The sequence below is a fragment of the Pan troglodytes genome, chromosome 5 (genome assembly GCF_028858775.2).
Source record: "Pan troglodytes isolate AG18354 chromosome 5, NHGRI_mPanTro3-v2.0_pri, whole genome shotgun sequence".
NCBI lineage: Eukaryota > Metazoa > Chordata > Mammalia > Primates > Hominidae > Pan > Pan troglodytes.
In genome coordinates, this window is record NC_072403.2 from 32,713,809 (window position 1) to 32,737,697 (window position 23,889).

Below are 23,889 nucleotides of genomic sequence, written 5' to 3' on the forward strand. Positions count from 1 at the left end.
CTTAAACACCTAAGAAAATAGAATTGGAATGTAAAGTTAATAAATTAATCATGTTATAAACAATATGAACATAAAAGCAAAAATTGCATGGTCTTTGGCATGCAGTCTTTGATTTGGGGAATGGATTTTTTCTATTGCTGTCAGGAAGGAGGAACAGAAATAGTTCATATTCACATGGAATAGACAAAAGTATGCATTTATGTTCCTACTCCAGAGGTATATCAAGTCCCCCAATTTTTCTTAATCTAGTCCAAAGAGAATTGAACTGTCTGGACCAACAGCAAAACATTTGTACACTGTATTGATAGTATCATTTAAATCTTCAATGAGCAAGAAATGTCAAGTAAGTTATAGATTTTGTTAAGCCCTGCATGCTCCAGAGGGTGGGAGAGAAACACAGAAACCATTCATCGACCTGGTTAGTGAATGAAAGTTTTTAGGATCTGTGAAATTCTGAGATATTTCCTCCAAAAGACTCACTGTTGCACCTCAAAGCTCCCATCACTTAGAAGGGAACACTATGCTCACCATGTTTCTTTGGGCTGCGAAAGCAGCGCGTTCCACACTTGGAGATCCTTCTCTGACACATTTACCAACAGATATTGAATTAAAATATTAACAAATTGAATCCAGCATTATCTGTAAAGCATAATTCACCAAGAGTTAGGGGAGATTGCCTCGGGAATAAAAAACTAGTTAAGCATTGAAAAGTCAATTAAATGTAATATACCACATTAACAAAACAAAAAATACATGTAATCATCTCACTAGATGCAGAAGAAATATTGGACCAAATTTGCCATTCATTCGTGGTGTTTAAAAATATCTCAGTAAACTAAGAATAGAAGAAAAATTCCTTAGATGAATAATGGACATTTAAGAAACTCCTACAACTAGCAACATAGTTAATAGTGGAAGAATAAATATGTACCCTTTAATATTGGAGAAAAGTGCAAAATATCTGTTCTTACTACTTCTACATTTTACTGAAAGTCCTAGCTAGTGTCAGAAAGTAAGGAACGCATGAATGAAGAATAAATGGCATACTCACTTTAGAAAAGAAAAATATATTCATTTGCAAACAACATGATCAGATACACAAAAATTCCTAATGCATCTACAAAAATAAGCATTATAAGTAAATGTAGCTATGTCACAGATTACAATATAAAAAAAATTAACTGTATTTCTATGTACTAGCATCAACAAAAATGGAAAATTAAATTACCATTTTCAATAGGTTTAAAAGAAATGTCAATGTGCACAAGACTTGTACCTAGAAATCTACAAAAGATTGCTGAGAAAAACTCAGGAAAACCTGACTAATTGGTGTTGTTTGCCATATTTACAGATTGAAAAATTTAATATTATTTAGATAACTTTTTTTTTCACTGAGTTGATCTATAGATTTACTACAATCCCAACAAATATCCCATCAGGAGTTTTTGTTTTGTTTTGTTTTTTTTGGTTTTACAGAAATTGACAAGCTTATTCTGAAGGACCTAGAGTAACCTAAATAATTATGAAAAGAAAAACAAAGTTAGAGGACTTACACCAAGTAATTTCAAGACTTATTATAAAGCTAAGGTAATCAAAATAATGTGGTATTTTCTCAAGGATACTTACCCAGATTGATGGAATAGAATAGATAGTCCAGAAATAGACCAATGTATGTGGTCAACTGATTTATGACAGAGGTAAAATGTTTTTTTTAACAAATGGTCCCAGGCAACTGAGTATGGAAAAAATGATTCCCTACCCTTACCTCACATCCTGTACAACAATTAAATCAAAATAGTTTATATACAAAAAGCTTAACGTTAAAGATATCAAACTTGTAGAAGAAAAGAAGAAAAGAAGTCTACACATACTTGATGCAGGCAAAGCTTTTTCAGAAGGGACCAGAAAAGCATGAGCCCTTACAAAAAAAGATACACTGGATTTTATAAAATATTAAAATGTTTTTCTATGAAAGACAATATTAAGAAAATGAAAAGGCAAGACATAGACTTGAAAAGAAATGTAATATATGTTATATGCACACATAGTTGTTATACAACATATGTGTTATGGATACACATATAACAAAGGACTTTTATGGAGAATATAAAACACATTTTAGAACTCAGTGATACCAACACTCAGTAAGGATAAGGGCAAAAAACTTGAGCAGGCATTTCACAAAATAAGATGCTTATATGGCCAATAGGCACACTAAAAGATGTTCAACAACATTAATCAGTACAAAAATGCAAATTAAATATATCAAGGGTTAATAGGTAACAACAGATCTCAACTCCCCTGAATGGAGAAACAATTAGTAACACAGATATTAGATAAAGATAAGTTACTTGAAAGATCAATCGGTGAAAAGATACTTGGGTTTATTTCCAGGTTTGTGTTCTTAAAAAGTGATGCATTCAACAGAGCATTTGAGGTAACTGCTAATTAGGGACGGTACTTCCTTCTCTTTCATCTAATGGGAGAGTGAAATCAGATTAGAACTAGAGCTTTCCTAATGAGATCTTTTCTCTCTTTCTCAGGATCCCGACTCAGATTGAAAAAGCAGAGGATGGTCACTGCCTTCCAGGTCTGAGGCTGCCTCCCAGAAACTTCACTCCTGGCTTCGCCTTGGTAGGGAAGTTTCCGGAGGTGTTCGAAAACCTGGAAACTTAAGTGGGACATAGGACGATATTTGTGTCCCGGTTATAAAAATTGGCAGAAAAGACAAGCATAGTGTGTGGGATTAGCTCAAGCGGTAGAGCGCTTGCTTAGCATGCAAGAGGTAGCAGGATCGACGCCTGCATTCTCCAGTTTCTTTTAATCCCTAGGCTACCAGTGGTATCTGGCCTAGATGACAGTTGCACAGTACTCGTTATTGTTGTGGCAGTATCTATGTGGATTATTGGCCTCATCCACTGTGCCTGGTGCTGAAGAAGTGCTTCAGGAATGTATCCACAGATTGAGATGAAAATTCTCAAGCTTTCTCTTTCTCAACTCCTCCAAGGTTCTCAATCACTTTCTGAGTCCTACAGCAGGAAGGTGCTATTGAAGATGCGGCTATGCCGTGAAGCTCTGGGGCTGGGAGAAGCTGCCCCACCACTTCCGGGCGGCGGTGGCGGCAAGGAGCAGGTGACGATCACAACTCTAGAGCGTGCTGGAATAGCTGTGCCCCCAAGCCAGGCAGTTCTGGGTGGTGCTTCTCCTTCCAGAATGTGCTCTCTAATTCCGAGAGATGAAGAAGGCGAAATTGGGAAGTGAGGAGAGAGGTCTCCCTCATGACCTTCTTTGGAAATCCCTATTCTTCGCACTGTCAGGCTCATAGAACTTTGCTGAAGGCAGTATCTGAGAAGCTCGGCCCTCAATCTTGTCCTACCAGGGGTTTGGCGACACAAAGCACCGGCATGCTCCTAATAACCAGGAAAATGGGTGGGGTGAAGTGTCTCTCCTTTGGGGAATTAGCTCAGGCGGTAGAGCGCTCGCTCAGCATGCGAGAGGTAGCGGTATCGATACCCGCATTCTCCAATTTCTTGTCTGGTTTATGTCTCTTAGTTTGTATTCCCCGTTGTTTCTCCTGTTGACGACATGGGTGCCTCTTACCTGGGAGAAGATCAGAGGAAACTGCCGCCTCCCTAGAGCCCGTGTTTTATTGATCCCCGTGTAAGAGTCTTGTTGCCCCAGCTTCCATCCTTCCTTCTTTTTCACTCCTGCCACAGGTTTGGCACTTCTAGATACTCAGGTGTCAGTGCAAATTTCCCGTCTTTAGACAAGTACAGCTAAAAGTGATGCCCACACGATCTCTCAGTTCCTATTACATCTTCACAAATATCGTCTCCTCCGGAAAGCATATCTTTGAATTATTGGTTTGTTTTTCTCTCCCCTAGAATGGGAGCTTCCTGAGTACCGAAACACTGTCTATGTAGACTGTGTTTAACTCACTTCATCACCATGTGTAGAGTTAAGGTCCTATAAAATACGGTTACTGCCTTGAACAGATGAGGTGAGTAATATAAGGAAACGGAGATCAAACACAAAGCAATACTTAAAAAAATTATCCTGCCACATTTCTAAAATCTTAATAATAGCATTCACTAATGTTTTTTGGTTTTCCTTTGTGCTTTCTCCATAGCCCCTTTTTATTATTATTATTATTATTGACATTTGACTGACAATTTTCCATTTGTTTTCAAATGACCAAGCAGATTTTCCAATTTTCTAGTTAATTCCTGTGTTTCCTTCACCATTCTATTTTCTGGTTTTCTTTTGGGCTACCGTCTTCTTCTTCTTCTTCTTCTTCTTCTTCTTCTTCTTCTTCTTCTTCTTCTTCTTCTTCTTCTTCTTCCTCCTCTTCTTCTTCTTCTCCTTCTCCTTCTGCTTCTGCTTCTGCTTCTTCTTTTTCTTACTTCTTATATTTGATGCATTGATTTCTTCTAATGTTTTGTAACTTGGGTATTTAAAGGTACAATTTAAAATGAGAAAGCAGTTTCTACAGAATCCTTAGAAATATGTCGTTATAAGCCCCCATTTTCATTATATTCTAAGGAGCTCGAAGATATACTTTTGATTCTTTTCTAAACTGTGCATTCAAGAGTTAATCTCTTCTTGTTTACTTTTATGTTCAGTCTTTCAATGTTATTTTCTAATTTTTGTGTATCATTTTATTTATCAACACATAAATATATATATTCACATAAATATATGAGTTATATATACATGTATTTATGAATGGCAGCTGAAACACATATTAGTGCTAATATTGGTGACTAAAAGTTGGAGAACCAGACGTTATGTACCTCATAAAGTGAAGCAATGGAAAGTGCACAAGCCCACCTATCAAATTGTCTTGTTAAAAGATTTGAAGCTGAATCTAAGTGAGCCTCTACTTGTAACTACCAGTTTACAAGAAATAGAGTAGATGAAGAAACATGTCAAGGGGCAGGAAATAGATACAATGAAATAAATACAACATAGAGGTGTTTCTAAGGATAAAAGGCCCAGTTCCTTCAACAATTAACTGGCATTAACTCTTTATGATACTATAAGGGTAAATATATGTCATTATACCTTTGTTTAAAAAAAAACCCAGGATGTATAACACAAAGAGCAAACTGTAATGTAAACTGTGGACTTCAGTTAACAATAATGTATTGATAATTACTGGTTTACCAATTGTAACAAATGCACCACACTGATGCAAGATGTTAATAATAGGGAAAATTGTAAGAGAGGGAGAGTGATGGAGTTTATGGAAATTCTATCTATTCTGATCAATTTTTCTTTAAACCCAGAACTTCTCTAAAAAATAATGTCTATCAATTTTAAAAAATAATATCAATGGAAGAAAGACCAGGGACCTTTTATGGGTGAAAAGAGTCTTAAAAAACATAAAAATCTGTAGCTTTTACTTTATTATTTATAATCAGACATTAGGAGAAATTTTTTTGTATGGCTGACAATCAGAAAAAAAGTTAATATTAGATCATATTTATGATCTATTACCAATTTGTTAACAATAGGTACATACACACATGCAAACACGGCCCTAAAATTTCCTAGTTCTCTCAAGCTATTGATTTCATCCTTATCTCTGCTGCTGAGTTCAAGAAAGTGAAATGTGTAGTGGGTATCTCTCCTTTCCAACCTTCCTTCCAGTTCACGACCTAGTGCTGTCCACTTGCATGGGATGTTTCTTTTCCATCACAATGCTCTGAGATAACTAAGTCAAGGGAAGTTTGTGCAGCCCTCCAGACCCTCCAGATTTCAAAGGAAAGCCCACTGCTGCTGGTCTGGGGGAGCTGATGGCCTATTCATGGATGAGATGGACTAAGGACAGTGGGAAGCACAATGGACCAACAGCATTGTTGGAGGCGACTGCGTGAGGAAGCAGGAGCCTAAACAACACTCTCCAGATACTGCGTGAACACTGTCTCCAGAGGGGTCTTGTAGCATCAAAAATTAAAGCTAAATGTTGATTTCTTTCTGGTAATTATTTTGTTCAGCAACCTGGAAAAACGAACAAAAATTATCTCATTCCCTTTCCTATTTAAAGCCTGAAATATTTAATTAAAATGATAAAACTTAAAAAAAGTGCTTATTAGGCCAGGCTCGGTGAGAGGCCGAGGCGGGGGCGGGGGAATCACTGGAGGCCAGGAGTTTGAGACCAGCCTGGCCAACACGGCGAGACCCCGTCTCTACTAAAAATACAAAATTAGCTGGACGTAGTAGTACACGCCTGTAATCCCAGCTACCCAGGAGGCTGAGGCAGGAGAATCGCTTGAACCTGGAAGGTGGAGGTTACAGTGAAGCAAGATCACACCACTGCAGTCTCAAAAAAAAAAAGTGTTTATTGAAATTTTTAAACTTACAAGTGCTGTGTCATATAAATAAATCATTTTCTCTACATACACGGTTTTTGCACTTATACATGTCTAGACACCCTAGGAATGGTGGTGCCGTGGTGTGAACGTGGAGCCTGGAATGGCCAGCCCCAAAACCTCCTCCTCATCAACTGTTGACTCATCAACAGTCAGTCAGTAATCAAAACTTCCTTAAAATACAAGAGCCGCAGAACATTCCGGGATATCTGTGCTACTTAATCTGGCAGTTCCTACTGTGTCTTGCCCCCGGTGTGACTTGCTCTCTTTCATGAAATTAATAACTGCAAACTGTAATGGGAACAAGGCAATTGTCTCCGCACTCTTACCCAAAGCGTTCTGAGATGTCTGGTAGTTATTTGGGTCCTTACTTGACCTTCGTGGCCTTAAAACAAAGGGAACATGGCATTTGTGAATCTGAAAGACTTGTGATAATTTTCTCATTTCCTCCAGGCTGTGTGCCTCACTCTGAGTTTGCGGAGGGATCAGCCCTTTTTCAGGGCGCCCTCATGTCCTGAGTATCATCCTCAGAATGTGAGGCTTGGGCCCAATCTGAAGAGGGTGTGAGGGAGAGCCAAAATGCAGGGATTGTCCCACAATGCAGTCCCGCTCTGTAAATCCCTTCCTCTGACTAGCTTGATTTTAGGCTCTGAGAATGGATGGGGTGGGATCGTGAAAGGGTGGCCTGTCCCTCCACACCTGTGGGCGTTTCTCGTCGGGTGGGACGAGAGACTGAGAGAAGAGACACAGAGACAAAGTATAGAGAAAGAAAAGTGGGCCCAGGGGACCGGTGTTCAGCTTACGGAGGACCCGCGCCGCCCGGGTCTCTGAGTTCCCTCAGTATTTATTGATCATTATCCCTACCATCTCGGAGAGGGGGATGTGGCAGGACAACAAGGTAGTGGTGCGGAAAGGGTCAGCAGGAAAACATGTGAACAAATGTCTCTGTATCATATACAAGGTTAAGAAAAAAGTGCTGTGCTTTGATGTGCACATACATAAACATCTCAGTGCATTAAAGAGCAGTACTGCAGCCAGCATGTCTCACCTCCAGCCGTAAGGCGGTTTTCTCCTATCTCAGTAGATAGAATATACAATCGGGTTTTACACCAAGACATTCCATTGCCCAGGGACGAGCAGGAGACAGATGCCTTCCTCTTATCTCAACTGCAAAGAGGACTTCCTCTTTTACTAATCCTCCTCAGCACAGACCCTTTAGGGCTGTCGGGCTGGGGGACGGTCAGGTCTTTCCCTTCCCACCAGGCCATATTTCAGAATATCACATGGGGAGAAATCTTGGACAATACCTGGCTTTCCTAGGCAGAGGTCCCTGCGGCCTTCCACAGTGTTTTGTGTCCCTGGGTACTTGAGATTAGGGAGTGGTGATGAGTTTTAACAAGCATGCTGCCTTCAAGCATTTGTTTAACAAACACATCCTGCATAGCCCTAAATCCATTAAACCTTGAGTCGACACAGCACATGTTTCTGCGAGCACAGGGTTGGGGGTAGGGTTACAGATTAACAGCATCTCAAGGCAAAAGAATTTTTCTTAGTACAGAGCAAAATGGAGTCTCTTTGTCTACTTCTTCCGACATAGACACAGTAACAGTCTGATCTCTCTTTCTTTTCCCCACAGATTGCTTTTCAGTACTTTCTGCTGAGACATTTTTGTATATTCATTTCTCTCTCAAGGAGCCTCTATAACAATAGAGAAAAAAGTATCTCGGTTTCTGTGTGTGGCACATGAGTTTGAAAGATTTCTCAGACTGTCGTTCAGGACTGGCGTTACAGATTAAACGCCAATTAGATTCAGGACCAGCGACGATGGGATCCCTGACAGGCGGATATAACACCTCGTTAAGGACAGACTGCCCACCACTCTCCTTCTTTCTCTGTTTCTGAATTTATTTTCTATAAATTCCGCTGGGTATCAGAACCTTCCTTCGGCTGACTGACGCTTTGCAATTTCCTCTCCAAGCCCGGATCTGCTCCCCAAAAGTCTCTCGTTCCTGCTTCTAGCTTCTCTTTTTAGCTTCTCTAGGTTCGCGTCATCGGCTTTCCTTTTTTCCGAGGTTGAATCCCCAGTTACGAGAAGCGGAGAGGTCTTCTTGTCATAAAATTAACTTCCCTCGGCTCCTGTAACAGGGAGTGGGAGCCCACCCTCCCACTCGCCCTGTAGCACTCTGCATCTCTGAGAAGAAAGTGACCACCCCAGCCCAGCGCAGCACAGATTTTCTTTGAGCACCTGCTCGGAGTTCCTGCCCCTCGTCGCTCCTTGATTTTCCCTCATCGACTACATACAGTCTGTTGGATGTCGGTCAAGGTATCGCCAGCCCCTGCCATGGGAACCATTTGGGGAAAAACAGTTCCGATTTATTATACTTCAAAGATGCCCAATGATTCCCTGTCGTCTGTGTACCATAAAAATAAAAACAGATAAAAATAAGAAGATCAATGTATTCGACATCTGCACCCAGGCGTACAGCTTTGAGGTGATCAACTGGGAAGCGAAGGTAGCCCACCCAGAGGGAAGAAAGGAACAAAGCTGGAGAATGCAGACGTGGATCCTGCAGGCCGCTGCCTCCCAAGTGAGCGGGTTACAAATTCCGCTAACCCCAGCCCCCCACCACGCTATTGGCTATTTGAGGCATGTGGGGTTTTTTTTCCCGGACTAGAAGTCTTGTGTTCCACCTGGATTTTCGGGACCACTCAACATTCCTGAGCTCCACCCCTGCCAAGGTGGAGCCAGCACAGGACTGCAGGCGGAGTCTCCAGACTCATCCAGAAACAGCCACTGCGCGGAGCCGGGAGCGCGTGTCGAAAGCGCACCCCTAGACAGCTACTGTGGGAAAGCTCTGGGCCGGACACAATTCCACATGCTTGATATTTTAGAAAAGAAGGAATTATACCCCCGCTGTAAAGGGAGTGTGGATTACCCCCGCTGTAAAGGGAGTGTGGATTACAGCTATAACACGTACCAGGAAGGTAAGCGTTCCTTGCAAAAGCTGCCCTCTCTGAGGCTCGAACTCAGGACCTTCAGATTATGAGACTGACGCGCTGCCCACTGCGCTAAGAGGACGACGAAGTGCAACACCACGCCAGATTCCACAGGAATTTCCTAATTTCTTTCCCCAGGCGGGTTATTTTGGGACTTCAGTTTTCTTCGCCCAAGGTCGCTAGTTCTCCCAGATTATTTCCAATAGGCACGCGTAGCCTCCTTTTTAGCCCATCGGAAGAACCTCACAATCCGAAGCCATAGTGTACTGAACAATTATGCCTGACCTCATTCTCTATTGATCTGGATCTTCGTCCCCTCAGATATATTACACAATAATTACTGTCCACAGTCTCCTTAGTTGGAATAGCGGGCTTTCACTAAATGCTAGTTGAATGAATGACAAGCTCCCAAACATGCCTGCAGTTTACACTTACCTCTCTTAATTTAAATTTGCATTTCCACTTATGTCGCCTGAGATAGTCCCCTCAAAATATCACCAACTGATTTTATGATGAGTCTTCATGTTTTCTTCACCTCTATGTTGCAAATACTCTATTAAAGATTTTAGTCCCATAATTTCATTTAGTCCAATTTATTTATTTATTTGCCATAAATCTATACATCATTATCCCCATGTTACTGATGAAACTGAGGCTCAGCAGAACTAAATCCACAGCTGATAAGGGGCAAAACCAGATCTTGAAAGCAGATTTTGTTTTCCAAAAAGTGTGCTGCCCCCTTTCTCCCTCTAGATCATGTAATCTCCCCTTTTCCTCTCCACACCACCACACTCATTTGTTAAGCAAATAGCTATAGAATTTTAGATTCGTTGGTCCATTCAACAAACTTTAATTCACTACCTGCCATGTACCCGGCATTTATGTTCTAGATTTCCAAGGCATCCTTGGCCCTTTATCCCTCACATCCCTACAAACACCTTAAATCATTAGTTCTCGAAGTGCGGTGCCCAGACCCACCACATAATTCTCGAGGACACATTCCATTTCAGGTACTGTGCTACCTGAAGGCTTTGAGGATTCAGAAGAAATTGAGCCATCCCTGACCTCAGGAGCTGACAGGACAAACTGTCCTATCTGGTCCAGTTCCTATACTCTCAAACTTCCGATTCTTATAAATGCATCTTCCTAAATATTTTATTTTGATACTTTGACTCCCACTCTGTACTAGTTTGCTAGGGCTGCCATAATAAATATCACAGACTGAGTGGCTTAACCAACAGAAAATTTTCTCAGTTCTGGAGGCTAGAAGAGTTGTTAGCTTTGGTTTCTCCTGAGGCCTCTCTCCTTGGCTCGCAGATGGTCACTTACCTTCTTGCTGTATTCTTGCATGGTCTCTCTCTCTACACATATTTCCATCTTTTCTTATAAGAACGCCTATTGGGATTTAGGGTTTCGACATGAATTTGGTAACGCGTGGGGCAGGACAAAATTCCACCATAACAGGCTCAAAGTTGTTTAAATTTCCACCTTCATATTTGCAGTAGACTTTGTTACTGGAAAGCACTACTTGCTTTTTTTTTTTTTAACAAGTATTTTAAAGCCCCTTAATTAAACAGACCATATGCCTTTCCTTATCTAGGAATTCCCACTCCAATGCGCGGTCCACACACCCATTATTTCTCCTCATCTTCATTCTTCAAGGCCCATTCTTGATTCTTTCATTTTTATTTGAAAGAATGTAGCATGGAGGAACGTAGCATACTAGTTTTTCCCTCGGAATTGCATGACTCATTGTCAGTAACTATCTTATGGTTTTTGCTGTTATGACATTTAGTATGGATGTGCGCTATCTTTCATTAATATCCTCCATCTAGTAGTCAGTGTTTCCATAAGGAAGCGCAGCCAGTGTGAACTACAGTCCAAAACCTCACATATGCATAGACTGGTTATGTAGTCTAAAGAAATTCCTGGCTCTGAGTCCTAATTCTGAAGGTAGTGGTAAACTTCAGTCCTTTGGTGTCTTATTCACTTAGGTTCACGCCAAGCTTATGGGGCCCAATGCAGGTCCCAGGAAAAGGAGGGAGGGATGTAATGCTAAACCTGTTCCTATTTCTACCCTCCAGGTTTGTTGTTGTTGTTGTTTGTTTTTCAGGTGGAAGCTCAACAGCATCCATGCCGTGGGTGATTGATGCTATGTTTCTCTAATGTTAGCAGTATCTTTTTCTAATGAACTCTCTCCTTGATGATCTCTTGTCATCTGTCTTGGCCAATGTCAGTAAGGGGTCTGCATGTAAAAATGCTCATAGGTACTTGAGATGTTCATCTTTTCCTCCTTGTTTGGGTGAATTGTTTCTTTCTTAATGCATTTATGCACGTGCACATACATGTATACATAAGTGTGCACATAGGTGTGCATGCACACGTGTAGATGCCTGTGCTTATATGTGTACATACACGTATGCATACACATATGCATTCCCGTGTACATACATGCACGAATGCTCGCATGCATGTTTAGGTACGTGTATACAAACCTGATACACGAATAAATACGTGTACAAATGTGTTGATGCATGTTTACATGAGTGTACATGCATGTTAACGTACACATATGCATCTACACATATGCGTATACACACATACATGCACACATACATACTCTGTACACAATCAATGAATATGCCCAAATGCATGCAGACGCACACATGTATTTGTACACATGCATGTGTGTACGTATGCGAGTGTGCACACATGTATGAGTGTATATGTGTTTCTATGTTTGTACGTATAAGTGTATGTATACATGTGCACAGACGTCTGAATGCATGTGTGGGTAGACATGTGCATTTGTATGCACAAGTACGTGCGTATGCACATATATGTTTGAGTACATGTATGCATCGTGCTTTTGTGTGTAAACATGTGTGTATATATACATGTATTATGGGTGCATGTGTGTATGCAAGTGCACGTGTGTATGCACATGCAGGTATACCCACATATCCATGTACACATATATGTCATGCATGCATGTGAGTGCATGCATGTATTTGCACACAAATTTTTGTGTGTGCACATGCATGTGTGCACACGTGTGTGTGTAGACATGTATGTGTGGATGTGCACACATAAATATGGACACTTGTATTCAGGCATACACATGCTTTCACGTGTGTGCACAGATGCATTTGTAGGCTGGTATACATGGTGTATACGTGTATGTATATATACATTATTCATACAAACATATGTGCACACATGTGCACAATGCATACATGTACGCATATGTGTGCGCATGCATGAGTACACACGTGCATACACACGTAAGTAGGTAAACACATACACATGCACACACATGCATGCAGACATGTAAGCACATGTGTATCTGCACATATATCTACACACATACATGCATGCATACTGTGTACACAATACATGGATACACATACATCCATGCACACACACCCACATGCATTTGCACATGCATGTGTACATATCTGTACACACTCACACATGCACACACGTGTATATACATGTATACACACTCAGGTGAATGTGCAGCTACGTGTGCACATGCAAGTACATGCATGTATGCATATGCATATGCGTCCGCAAATACACACACGCATACACACATACATACGGTGTACATGCATGTATACATAAACATGCATGCATGCATGTATACACATGTATGTGTAGATACCTTTGTGCATATGTGTACATGCCTGTATGCATACACACATGCATACACGTGTACACATACATTTACACATGCATGTGGTGTACACAGACATGTATACATAAACACAGGTGCAATCACGTCTACATACACACATGCACCTGTAGATACATGTGTACATGTTCTGTGTGGAAGACGTGTAAGGGGAGAAGAAAAGACACACACACAATACCTTTAAGGGTAAAGAACCTTTATCCCACGTAAATGGCAATGCAGATATAATAAGCAAATGATATAGTAAGCAAATTGAAATAATAAGCAGACTGATATAATAAGCAAATTGCAATGGGAAGGAAAAAGACATATATATATATACACATATATATGTACACTCACCAGACTATGGAGGATTCACCAACAGACCGGGAAGCAACAGCCTGGGCTCCAGAGTTGGCCACCTGTCTGCGCACAGACGAGGAGAAGTCTCATGAAGCTTCAGCCCAGTCTGGAACCCTAGTTCTTTTTGTAACGAGTTGCTTGGCATGAGGCCCGGTCACGAGGGCCCTTCGCAACTGGGCTCAAGGATCACAAAAAGGTCAACTTGTTTTTGTGATTGTCTGTTGTTTTTCAGTAACTAATGTATAGGAATAGATTGAAATAGAGATTTCTCTGAAACAGCACTGGATGAACACCTCAATGGGTTCACAAACCTGTTCCAGACAGATTTCCCTCATGCTGTTCTCATGACAATGAGTGAGTTCTCCTGAGATCTGGTTGTTGAAAAGTGTGTAACACTTTCCCCTTCGCTCTTTCTCTCCGACTCTGCCATGGTAAGGCATGCTTGCTTCTCCTTCGCCTTCCGCCATGAATTGTAAGTTTCTTGAGGCCTCCCAGCCATGCTTCCTATACAGCCTGTGGCACTGTGGGTCAATGAAACCTCTTTTCTTCATAAATTACCCAGTCTCCAGTAGTTCTTTATAGCAGTGTGACAATGGACTAATACAGGTGCCAACAAGTTCAATCACTGGCACCAAAATATGGGAGATACGGTAGTTAGATGCATGAGAAATGTAAAGGGGAGAAATGGGCAGATTGACTGCCTGAAGTTCCTTCTATATTGGGATTGGCCTGTAGTCCCAGGGCTTTTCAGGGACAACCAGATGTAGGCCTTTCCCACAAGACAGGTGTGGGAATCAGGAGAGAGGGAGCACTAGCATGAGGTCAACTTTGAGCCAGTCCCAGTGGGCTGTGTGGAAGGATGAACGTAGCTAAGGAAAAAGAAGCAAAAGGAAGCTTTGAGTTTTGCAGTGGCTGGAAAAGCAGTCATAAAGAAGGGGGTACAGGAGAGTACATCATCATCAAGGGAAATGCACATGAGAATCCACAATCATGGATCGTATTAAAAAAATTGTTCGTATTCAAACAGCTGAATGGAAAGCATGACACTGGCTAATGACAACACCATTTAAAAGTAAGAACTTTATTATTCTCCCCACCACCCCTCCCTGGCTTTAACTCATCTTCCACCACAACTGAAACACAGAAGTCTCAGAACAGTGGTTAACAAATGGTAGAATGTTAGGGTAAGAAAAGAGAGATGAAACATTTTCCTTAGAAAACTATCCAAATAGTTCTAGCTGACTCAACAGCCCCAGTAGGTAAAGGAAGAGATCTGGTCTTTCTGTCAAGTTTAAATTTTAGAGTGTTACATGGAGCTCAGCATCTTAACTTTGAGACTGAGACTGTATTGCCTGGGATGAGGCATAAAATTGTGTATGTCTTCATATGGAGGTAGGGAAAGAATATATCCTACTGAATAAGATTAAAATGACACTGGGAGACCAAAACATATTTTTTGTATTATTAAATCCCAGAGATTGGCCACATTCATATTACAGAGTTTAGAGAGAACTAACTGATAAACTTACGTGGCTATCCCTTAATGAGTTTTGTTATTATTATGATTTTTTCCTGTCTGCTTATGCATTATTATGATATCTATATTATGATTTTGTTATGCCAAGTAATGACATCTCAGGGATCTGTGAGGCAGTACCTCATTTGGTATTCTAACCACATTTGACAAGTACAAAAATGTAGACAAATGTACACACCTTAGTCTACTTTGTGTTGCTAAAAGGAACACCTGAGACTGGGTAATTTATAAAGAAAAAATGGCTTATTTGGCTCACAGTTCTGCAGACCGTACATGAAGCTTGGCACCAGCATCTACACCTGGTGAGGGCCTGGAGACTACTTCCATTCATGGCAGAAGTTGAAGGGGAGCTAGTTTGTGCAGAGGTCACATGGCAAGAGAGGAGGCAAGTTGGGGGAGAGGTGCCAAGCTCTTTTTAACAACCAGCTCTAACAGCTAATAGAGTGAGAACACGCTCACCCCAGAAGGAGGGCATTCATCTATTCATGACCCAAATGCCTTCTACTAGGTCCCACCTCTAACATTAGGGATCAAATTTCAACATGAGGTTTGAAGGGGGTATTCAAACCATAGTAGTGCGTAATATAAAGAAGCCACTTGGCATTTCCTGTTGGGATGGCCAGACCCAACCCCAGGCCGTGGGGGCTACGAAGTCCGGCAGAGTCAAAGGAATGAGACAAGACAAGTTTAAGAGTGCATAAAGTGGGTCCAAGGGGCCCAAGCTAGTGTGGAGGCTGCAAAGGCCCCAAGCTCTGGAAGCCCACACTATTTATTGGTGATCAAAAAAGAAGCAGGTGGTGAGGATGTGGGGGTTGAAAGGAAGCAGTGCATCAAGCGCATGAGCTATAGCTGTGATGGTTTAGCATTTCCTTTGAGCATATGGAACACGTTCTGCTACTTGAGATAATGGGGAACATGTTCTTCTAGTTTAAGATACAATTGTTTTATGATCCTGGGAGTGCTAGAAGCAAGGAGCCAGCAAGTCTAGACACATTCCAGAGGCCACGAGGGGTTTTATACCCTGAGCCCTGGATTCCATCCAGGCCATGAGGGGTTGTATGCCCTGGGCTTAGATTGTGGTGTGGCAGGGCAGCCTTCCACCCTTTAGCACAGAGTTTGGTGTTCCAAAGGCCACGAGGGGTTTTAGACCCTGGAATCAGGACATGTTCCAAGACTCTTTTACATTATGTCAGACATGCAAGCCCTGCCTCAGCTTTCCTCCCAACATTTCCGATTTCTGAGTATGAGTGCAAATGAGATGTAACTTCTATTTAGAAATGGCAAATAAAATAAAAAGTATGTATTCTATGAATAAATCATAAATTTCATGTGCCCCAATTATTCTCATAGAATAATGTCCTGTTCTGGCCTATAGCTCCCACTTATCTGCTTTCAACAAATTACTACATAAAGACTGTACAAAACCAGAGCAGAAAGCAGATAATCACTGCTCTATTGTCCACAGTTTTCTATTTGCACTGAGGTATATATCTGGAGATGCAAATGTATATATATATATATATATTTTATCATTTTGGGTCTGTATTTGAGCTTAAATGGAGGTGTGCAGCAAAGCAGAAAGTAGTTGTTGCAAAAATTTCCCCTCAAAGATCTAAGCCAAGACCTGAAAAGAGTCTGGAGACGCTGTAGCATGAAGGAGAGGTTTTTTAAGAGAAGCATATTGGCTTGGAATATGAAAATGGAGAGAAGGGACTTCCCTAAATTAAGAAAGAAACAATTCACCCAAACAAGGAGGAAAAGATGAACATCTCAAGTACCTATGAGCATTTTTACATGCAAACCCCTTACTGACATTGGCCAAGACAGATGACAAGAGATCATCAAGGAGAGAGTTCATTAGAAAAAGATACTGCTAACATTAGAGAAACATAGCATCAATCACCCACGGCATGGATGCTGTTGAGCTTCCACCTGAAAAACAAACAACAAAACAACAAACCTGGAGGGTAGAAATAGGAACAGGTTTAGCATTACATCCCTCCCTCCTTTTCCTGGGACCTGCATTGGGCCCCATAAGCTTGGCATGAACCTAAGTGAATAAGACACCAAAGGACTGAAGTTTACCACTACCTTCAGAATTAGGACTCAGAGCCAGGAATTTCTTTAGACTACATAACCAGTCTATGCATATGTGAGGTTTTGGACTGTAGTTCACACTGGCTGCGCTTCCTTATGGAAACAGTGACTACTAGATGGAGGATATTAATGAAAGATAGCACACATCCATACTAAATGTCATAACAGCAAAAACCATAAGATAGTTACTGACAATGAGTCATGCAATTCCGAGGGAAAAACTAGTATGCTACATTCCTCCATGCTACATTCTTTCAAATAAGAATGAAAGAATCAAGAATGGGCCTTGAGGAATGGAGATGAGGAGAAATAATGGATGTGTGGACCAGGCACTGGAATGGGAATTCCTAGATAAGGAAAGGTATATGGTCTGTTTAATTAAGGGGCTTTAAAATACTTGTTAAAAAAAAAAAAAAAGCAAGTAGTGCTTTCCAGTAACAAAGTCTACTGCAAATATGAAGGTGAAAATGTAAACAACTTTCAGCCTGTTATGGTGGAATTTTGTCCCGCCACACCTGTCATCAAATTCATGTCGAAACCCTAACTCCCAATAGGTGTTCTTGTAAGAAAAGATGGAAATATGTGTAGAGAGAGAGACCGTGGGAGAATATAGCAAGAAGGTAAGTGACCATCTGCGAGCCAAGGAGAGAGGCCTCAGGAGAAACCAAAGCTAACAACCCTTCTAGCCTCCAGAACTGAGAAAATTTTCTGTTGGTTAAGCCACTCAGTCTGTGATATTTATTATGGCAGCCCTAGCAAACTAGTGCAGAATGGGAGTTACAGTATCAAAATAAAATATTTAGAAAGATGCATTTATAAGAATCCGGAAGTTTGAGAGTATAGGAACTGGACCAGATAGGACAGTTTGTCCTGTCAGCTCCTGAGGTCAGGGATGGCTCAATTTCTTCTGAATCCTCAAAGCCTTCAGGTAGCACAGTACCTGAAATGGAATGTGTCCTCAAGAATTATGTGGTGGGTCTGGGCACCGCACTTTGAGAACTGATGATTTAAGGTGTTTGTAGGGATGTGAGGGATAAAGGGCCAAGGATGCCTTGGAAATCTAGAACATAAATGCCGGGTACATGGCAGGTGGTGAATTAAAGTTTGTTGAATGGACCAACGAATCTAAAATTCTATAGCTATTTGCTTAACAAATGAGTGTGGTGGTGTGGAGAGGAAAAGGGGAGATTACATGATCTAGAGGGAGAAAGGGGGCAGCACACTTTTTGGAAAACAAAATCTGCTTTCAAGATCTGGTTTTGCCCCTTATCAGCTGTGGATTTAGTTCTGCTGAGCCTCAGTTTCATCAGTAAGATGGGGATAATGATGTATAGATTTATGGCAAATAAATAAATAAATAAATTGGACTAAATGAAATTACGGAAATAAAATCTTTAATAGAGTATTTGCAACATAGAGGTGAAGAAAACATGAAGACTCATCATAAAATCAGTTGGTGATATTTTGAGGGGACTATCTCAGGTGACATAAGTGGAAATGCAAATTTAAATTAAGAGAGGTAAGTGTAAACTGCAGGCATGTTTGGGAGCTTGTCATTCATTCAACTAGCATTTAGTGAAAGCCCGCTATTCCAACTAAGGAAACTGGACAGTTAATATTGCCTAATATATCTGAGGGGACGAAGATCCAGATCAATAGAGAATGAGGTCAGGCATAATTGTTCAGTACACTATGGCTTCCAAGTGTGCGGTTCTTCCGATGGGCTAAAAAGGATCCTACGCGTGCCTATTGGAGATAATCTGGGAGAACTAGCGACCTTGGGCGAAGAAAACTGAAGTCCCAAAATAACCCGCCTGGGGAAAGAAATTAGGAAATTCCTGTGGAATCTGGCGTGGTGTTGTACTTCGTCGTCCTCTTAGCGCAGTGGGCAGCGCGTCAGTCTCATAATCTGAAGGTCCTGAGTTCGAGCCTCAGAGAGGGCAGCTTTTGCAAGGAAAGCTTATTTTCCTGGTACTTGTTATGGCTGTAACCCACATTCCCTTTACTGCCGGGGTATAATTCCTTCTTTTCTGAAATATCAAGCAAGTGAAATCTTGTCGGGCCCAGAGCTTTCCCACAGTGACTGTCTGTGGGTGCTCGTTTGACACGCGCTCCCGGCTCCGCGCAGTGGCTGTTTCTGGATGAGTCTGGAGACTCCGCCTGCAGTCCTGTGCTGGCTCCACCTTGGCAGGGATGGAGCTCAGGAATGTTGAGTGGTCCCGAAAAACCAGGTGGAACACAAGACTTCTAGTCCGGAAGAATCCCCCACATGCCTCAAATAGCCAATAGCGTGGTGGCGGGCTGGGGTTAGCGGAATTTGTAACCCGCTCACTTGGGAGGCAGCAGCCTGCAGGGTCCGCGTCCTCATCCTCCGGCTTTGCTCCTTTCTTCCCTCTGGGTGGGCAACAGTCGCTTCCCAGTTGATCATCTGAGAGCTGTACGCCTGGGTGTAGATGTCGAATACATTGATCTTCTTATTTTTATCTGTTTTTATTTTTATGGTACACAGACGACAGGGAATCATTGGGCATCTTTGAAGTATAAATAAATCAGGTCTGTTTTTCCCCAAACGGTTCCCATGGCAGGGGCTGGGGATACCTTGACCGACATCCAACAGACTCTATGTAGGCAATGAGGGAAAACCAAGGAGCGACGAGGGGCGGGAACTCCGAGCAGGTGCTCAAAGACGAAGAAAATCTGTGCTGGGCTGGGGTGGTCAATTTCTTCTCAGAGATGCAGAGTGCTGCACGGCGAGTGGGAGGGTGGGCTCCCACTCCCTGTTACAGGAGCCGCTCGGAACTGGGGATTCAACCTGGGAAACAAGGAAAGCCGATGACGCGAACCTAGAGAAGCTAAGAAGAGAAGCTAGAAGCATGAACGAGAGAATTTTGGGGAATAGATCCGGGCTTGGAGAGGAGACTGCGAAGCGCCAGTCAGCCTAAGGAAGGTTCTGATACCCAGTGGAATTTATAGAAAATGATTTCGGAAAGAGAGAAAGAAAGAGAGTGGTGGGCAGTCTGTCCTTAACGAGGCATTATGTCCGTCTGCCAAGGATCCCATCGTCACTGGTCCTGAATCTATATTTCATCTGTAACGCCAGTCCTGAACAATAGTCTCAGAAATCCTTCAAACTCATGTGCCACACACAGAACCCGAGACAGTTTTTTCTCTTTTGTTACAGAGGCTCCTTGAGAGAGAAATGAATATACAAAAATGTCTCAGCAGAAAGTACTGAAAAGCCATCCCACCCCATCCATCCTCAGAGACTAAAATCAAGCTAGTCAGAGGAAGGGATTTACAAAGCAGGACTGCACTGTGGGACAATCCCTGCATTTTGGCTCTCCCTCACACCCTCTTCAAATTGAGCCCAAGCCCCACATTCTGAGGATGATACTCAGGACGTGAGGGGGCTCTGAAAAAGGGCTGATCCCTCCGCAAACTCAGGGTGATGCACACAGCCAGGAGGAAATGAGAAAATTATCACAAGTCTTTCAGATTCACAAATGCCATGTTCCCTTTGTTTTAAGGCCACGAAGGTCAAGTAAGGACCCAAATAACTACCAAACATCTCAGAGAACGCTTTGGGCAAGAGTGCGGAGACAATCAAGTGCCTTGTTCCCATTACAGTTCGCAGTTATTAATTTCATGGAAGAGAGCACGTCACACCGGGGGCAAGACACAGTAGGAACTGCCAGGTTAAGTAGCACAGATATCCCGGAATGTTCTGCGGCTCTTGTATTTTAAGGAAGTTTTGATTACTGACTGACTGTTGACGAGTCAACAGTTGATGAGGAGGAGGTTTTGGGGCTGGCCATTCCAGGCTCCACGTTCACACCACGGCACCACCATTCCTAGGGTGTCTAGACATGTACACTTGCAAAAACCATGTATATAGAGAAAATGATTTTATTTATATGTGAGAGCACTTTTAAGTTTGAAACTTTCAATAAAGACTTTTTTTTTTTTTGAGAGTGCAGTGGTACGATGTCGATCCACTGTAACCTCCACCTTCCAGGTTCAAGCGATTCTCCTGCCTCAGCCTCCGGAGTAGCTGGGATTACAGGCGTGCGCTACCACGCCCAGCTAATTTTGTATTTTTAGTAGAGACGGGGTTTCGCCATGTTGGCCAGGCTGGTCTCAAACTCCTGGCCTCCAGTGATTTTCCCCCGCCCCCCCCCCCCCGCCCCAGCCCCCCACCTCGGCCTCCCACCGAGCCTGGCCTAATAAGCACTTTTTAAAATTTTATCATTTTAATTAAATATTTCAGACTTTAGATAGGAAAGGGAATGAGATATTTTTTGTTCGTTTTTCCAGGTTGCTGAACAAAATAATTACCAGAAAGAAATCAACATTTAGCTTTAATTTTTGATGCTACAAGACCCCTCTGGAGACAGTGTTCACGCAGTATCTGGAGAGTGTTGTTTAGGCTCCTGCTTCCTCACGCAGTCGCCTCCAACAATGCTGTTGGTCCATTGTGCTTCCCACTGTCCTTAGTCCATCTCATCCATGAATAGGCCATCAGCTCCCCCAGACCAGCAGCGGTGGGCTTTCCTTTGAAATCTGGAGGGTCTGGAGGGCTGCACAAACTTCCCTTGACTTAGTTATCTCAGAGCATTGTGATGGAAAAGAAACATCCCATGCAAGTGGACAGCACTAGGTCGTGAACTGGAAGGAAGGTTGGAAAGGAGAGATACCCACTACACATTTCACTTTCTTGAACTCAGCAGCAGAGATAAGGATGAAATCAATAGCTTGAGAGAACTAGGAAATTTTAGGGCCGTGTTTGCATGTGTGTATGTACTTGTTGTTAAGAAATTGGTAATAGATCATAAATATGATCTAATATTAACTTTTTTTTCTGATTGTCACCCATACAAAAAAAAATTCTCTTAATGGCTGATTATAAATAATAAAGTAAAAGCTACAGATTTTTATGTTTTTTAAGACTCTTTTCATCCATAAAAGGTCCCTGGTCTTTCTTTTATGGATATTATTTTTTTTAATTGATAGACATTATTTTTTAGAGAAGTTCTGGGTTTAAAGAAAAATTGATCAGAATAGATAGAATTTCCATAAACTCCATCACTCTCCCTCTCTTACAATTTTCCCTATTATTAACATCTTGCATCAGTATGGTACACTTGTTACAACTGGTAAACCAGTTGTACTAATACATTATTGTTAACTGAAGTCCACAGTTTACATTACAGTTTGCTCTTTGTGTTATACATCCTGGGTTTTTTTTTTTTTAACAAATGTATAATGCCATATATTTACCCTTATAGTATCATAAAGAGTTAATGCCAGTTAATTGTTGAAGGAACTGGGCCTTTTATCCTTAGAAACACCTCTATGTTGTATTTATTTCATTGTATCTATTTCCTGCCCCTTGACATGTTTCTTCATCTACTCTATTTCTTGTAAACTGGTAGTTACAAGTAGAGGCTCACTTAGATTCAGCCTCAAATCTTTCAACAAGACAATTTGATAGGTGGGCTTGTGCACTTTCCATTGCTTCGCTTTATGAGGTACATAATGTCTGGTTCTCCAACTTTTAGTCACCAATATTAGCACTAATGTGTGTTTCAGCTGCCATTCATGAATACATGTATATATAACTCGTATACTTATGTGAATGTATATATTTATGTGTTGATAAACAAAATGATACACAAAAATTAGAAAATAACATTGAAAGAATGAACATAAAAGTAAACAAGAAGAGATTAATTCTCGAATGCACAGTTTAGAAAAGAATCAAAAGTATATCTTCAAGCTCCTTAGAATATAATGAAAATGGGGACTTATAATGACATATTTCTAAGGATTCTGTAGAAACTGCTTTCTCATTTTAAATTACACCTTTTAATACCCAAGTTACAAAACATGAGAAGAAATCAGTGCATTATATATAAGAAGTAAGAAGAAGAAGAAGAAGAAGAAGAAGAAGAAGAAGAAGAAGAAGAAGAAGAAGCAGAAGCAGCAGCAGCAGCAGCAGCAGCAGCAGCAGCAGCAGCAGCAGCAGCAGCAGCAGCAGCCCGAAACAAAAAAGAAAAAGAAAAAAAAAAAGAAAATAGAATGGTGAAGGAAACACAGGAATTAACTAGAAAATTGCAAAATCTGATTGGTCATTTGAAAAAGAAGTGTAAAATGGTCAGCCAAATGTAAAAAAAAAATAATAATAAGGGGATATGGAGAAAGCACAAAGAAAAACCAAAAACATTAGTGAATGCTATTATTAAGATTTGAGAAATGTGGCAGGATAATGTTTTTAAATATTGCCCTGTCTTTGATCTCCCTGTTTCCTTACCTGTTCAAGGCAGTAACCGTATTTTACAGAACCTTAACTCTACACATGGGGATGAAGCGAGTTGAACACAGTGTACATAGACAGCGTTTCGGTACTCAGGAAGCTCCCACTCTAGGGGAGAGAAAAACAAACCAGTAACTTAAAGACATGCTTTCTGGAGGAGACGATATTTGTGAAGATGTAGTAGGAATTGAGAGATCGTGTGGGCATCACTTTTAGCTGTACTTGTCTAAAGACGGGAAATTTGCATTGAGACCTGAGTAGCTAGAAGTGCCAAACCTGTGGCAGGAGTGGAAAACGTGGGAGGATGGAAGCAGGGGCAACAAGACTCTTACATGGGGAGCAGTAAAACACGTGATCGGGGGAGGGGGCAGGTTCCTCTGATCTTCTCCCAGGTGAGAAGCACCGCCGTTGTCAACAGGAGAAAGAAGCGGGTATACAAACCAAGAGACATAAACCGGACAAGGAACTGGAGAATGCGGGCGTCGATCCCGCTACCTCTCGCATGCTAAGCGAGCGCTCTACCGCCTGA

The 23,889-nt window shown here is 41.5% G+C and overlaps 2 non-coding genes across 2 annotated transcripts; one reads left to right on the top strand and one right to left on the bottom strand.

The window, feature by feature from the left end:
• Positions 1-9,380: 9,380 nt before the first annotated feature.
• On the bottom strand, positions 9,381-9,453 carry TRNAM-CAU (transfer RNA methionine (anticodon CAU)). Its single transcript has one exon. It is a non-coding gene; the product is annotated as a tRNA-Met (tRNA).
• A 9,464-nt stretch (positions 9,454-18,917) lies between these two features.
• TRNAM-CAU (transfer RNA methionine (anticodon CAU)) lies at positions 18,918-18,990 on the top strand. Its single transcript has one exon. It is a non-coding gene; the product is annotated as a tRNA-Met (tRNA).
• The last annotated feature ends 4,899 nt before the right edge of the window (positions 18,991-23,889 follow it).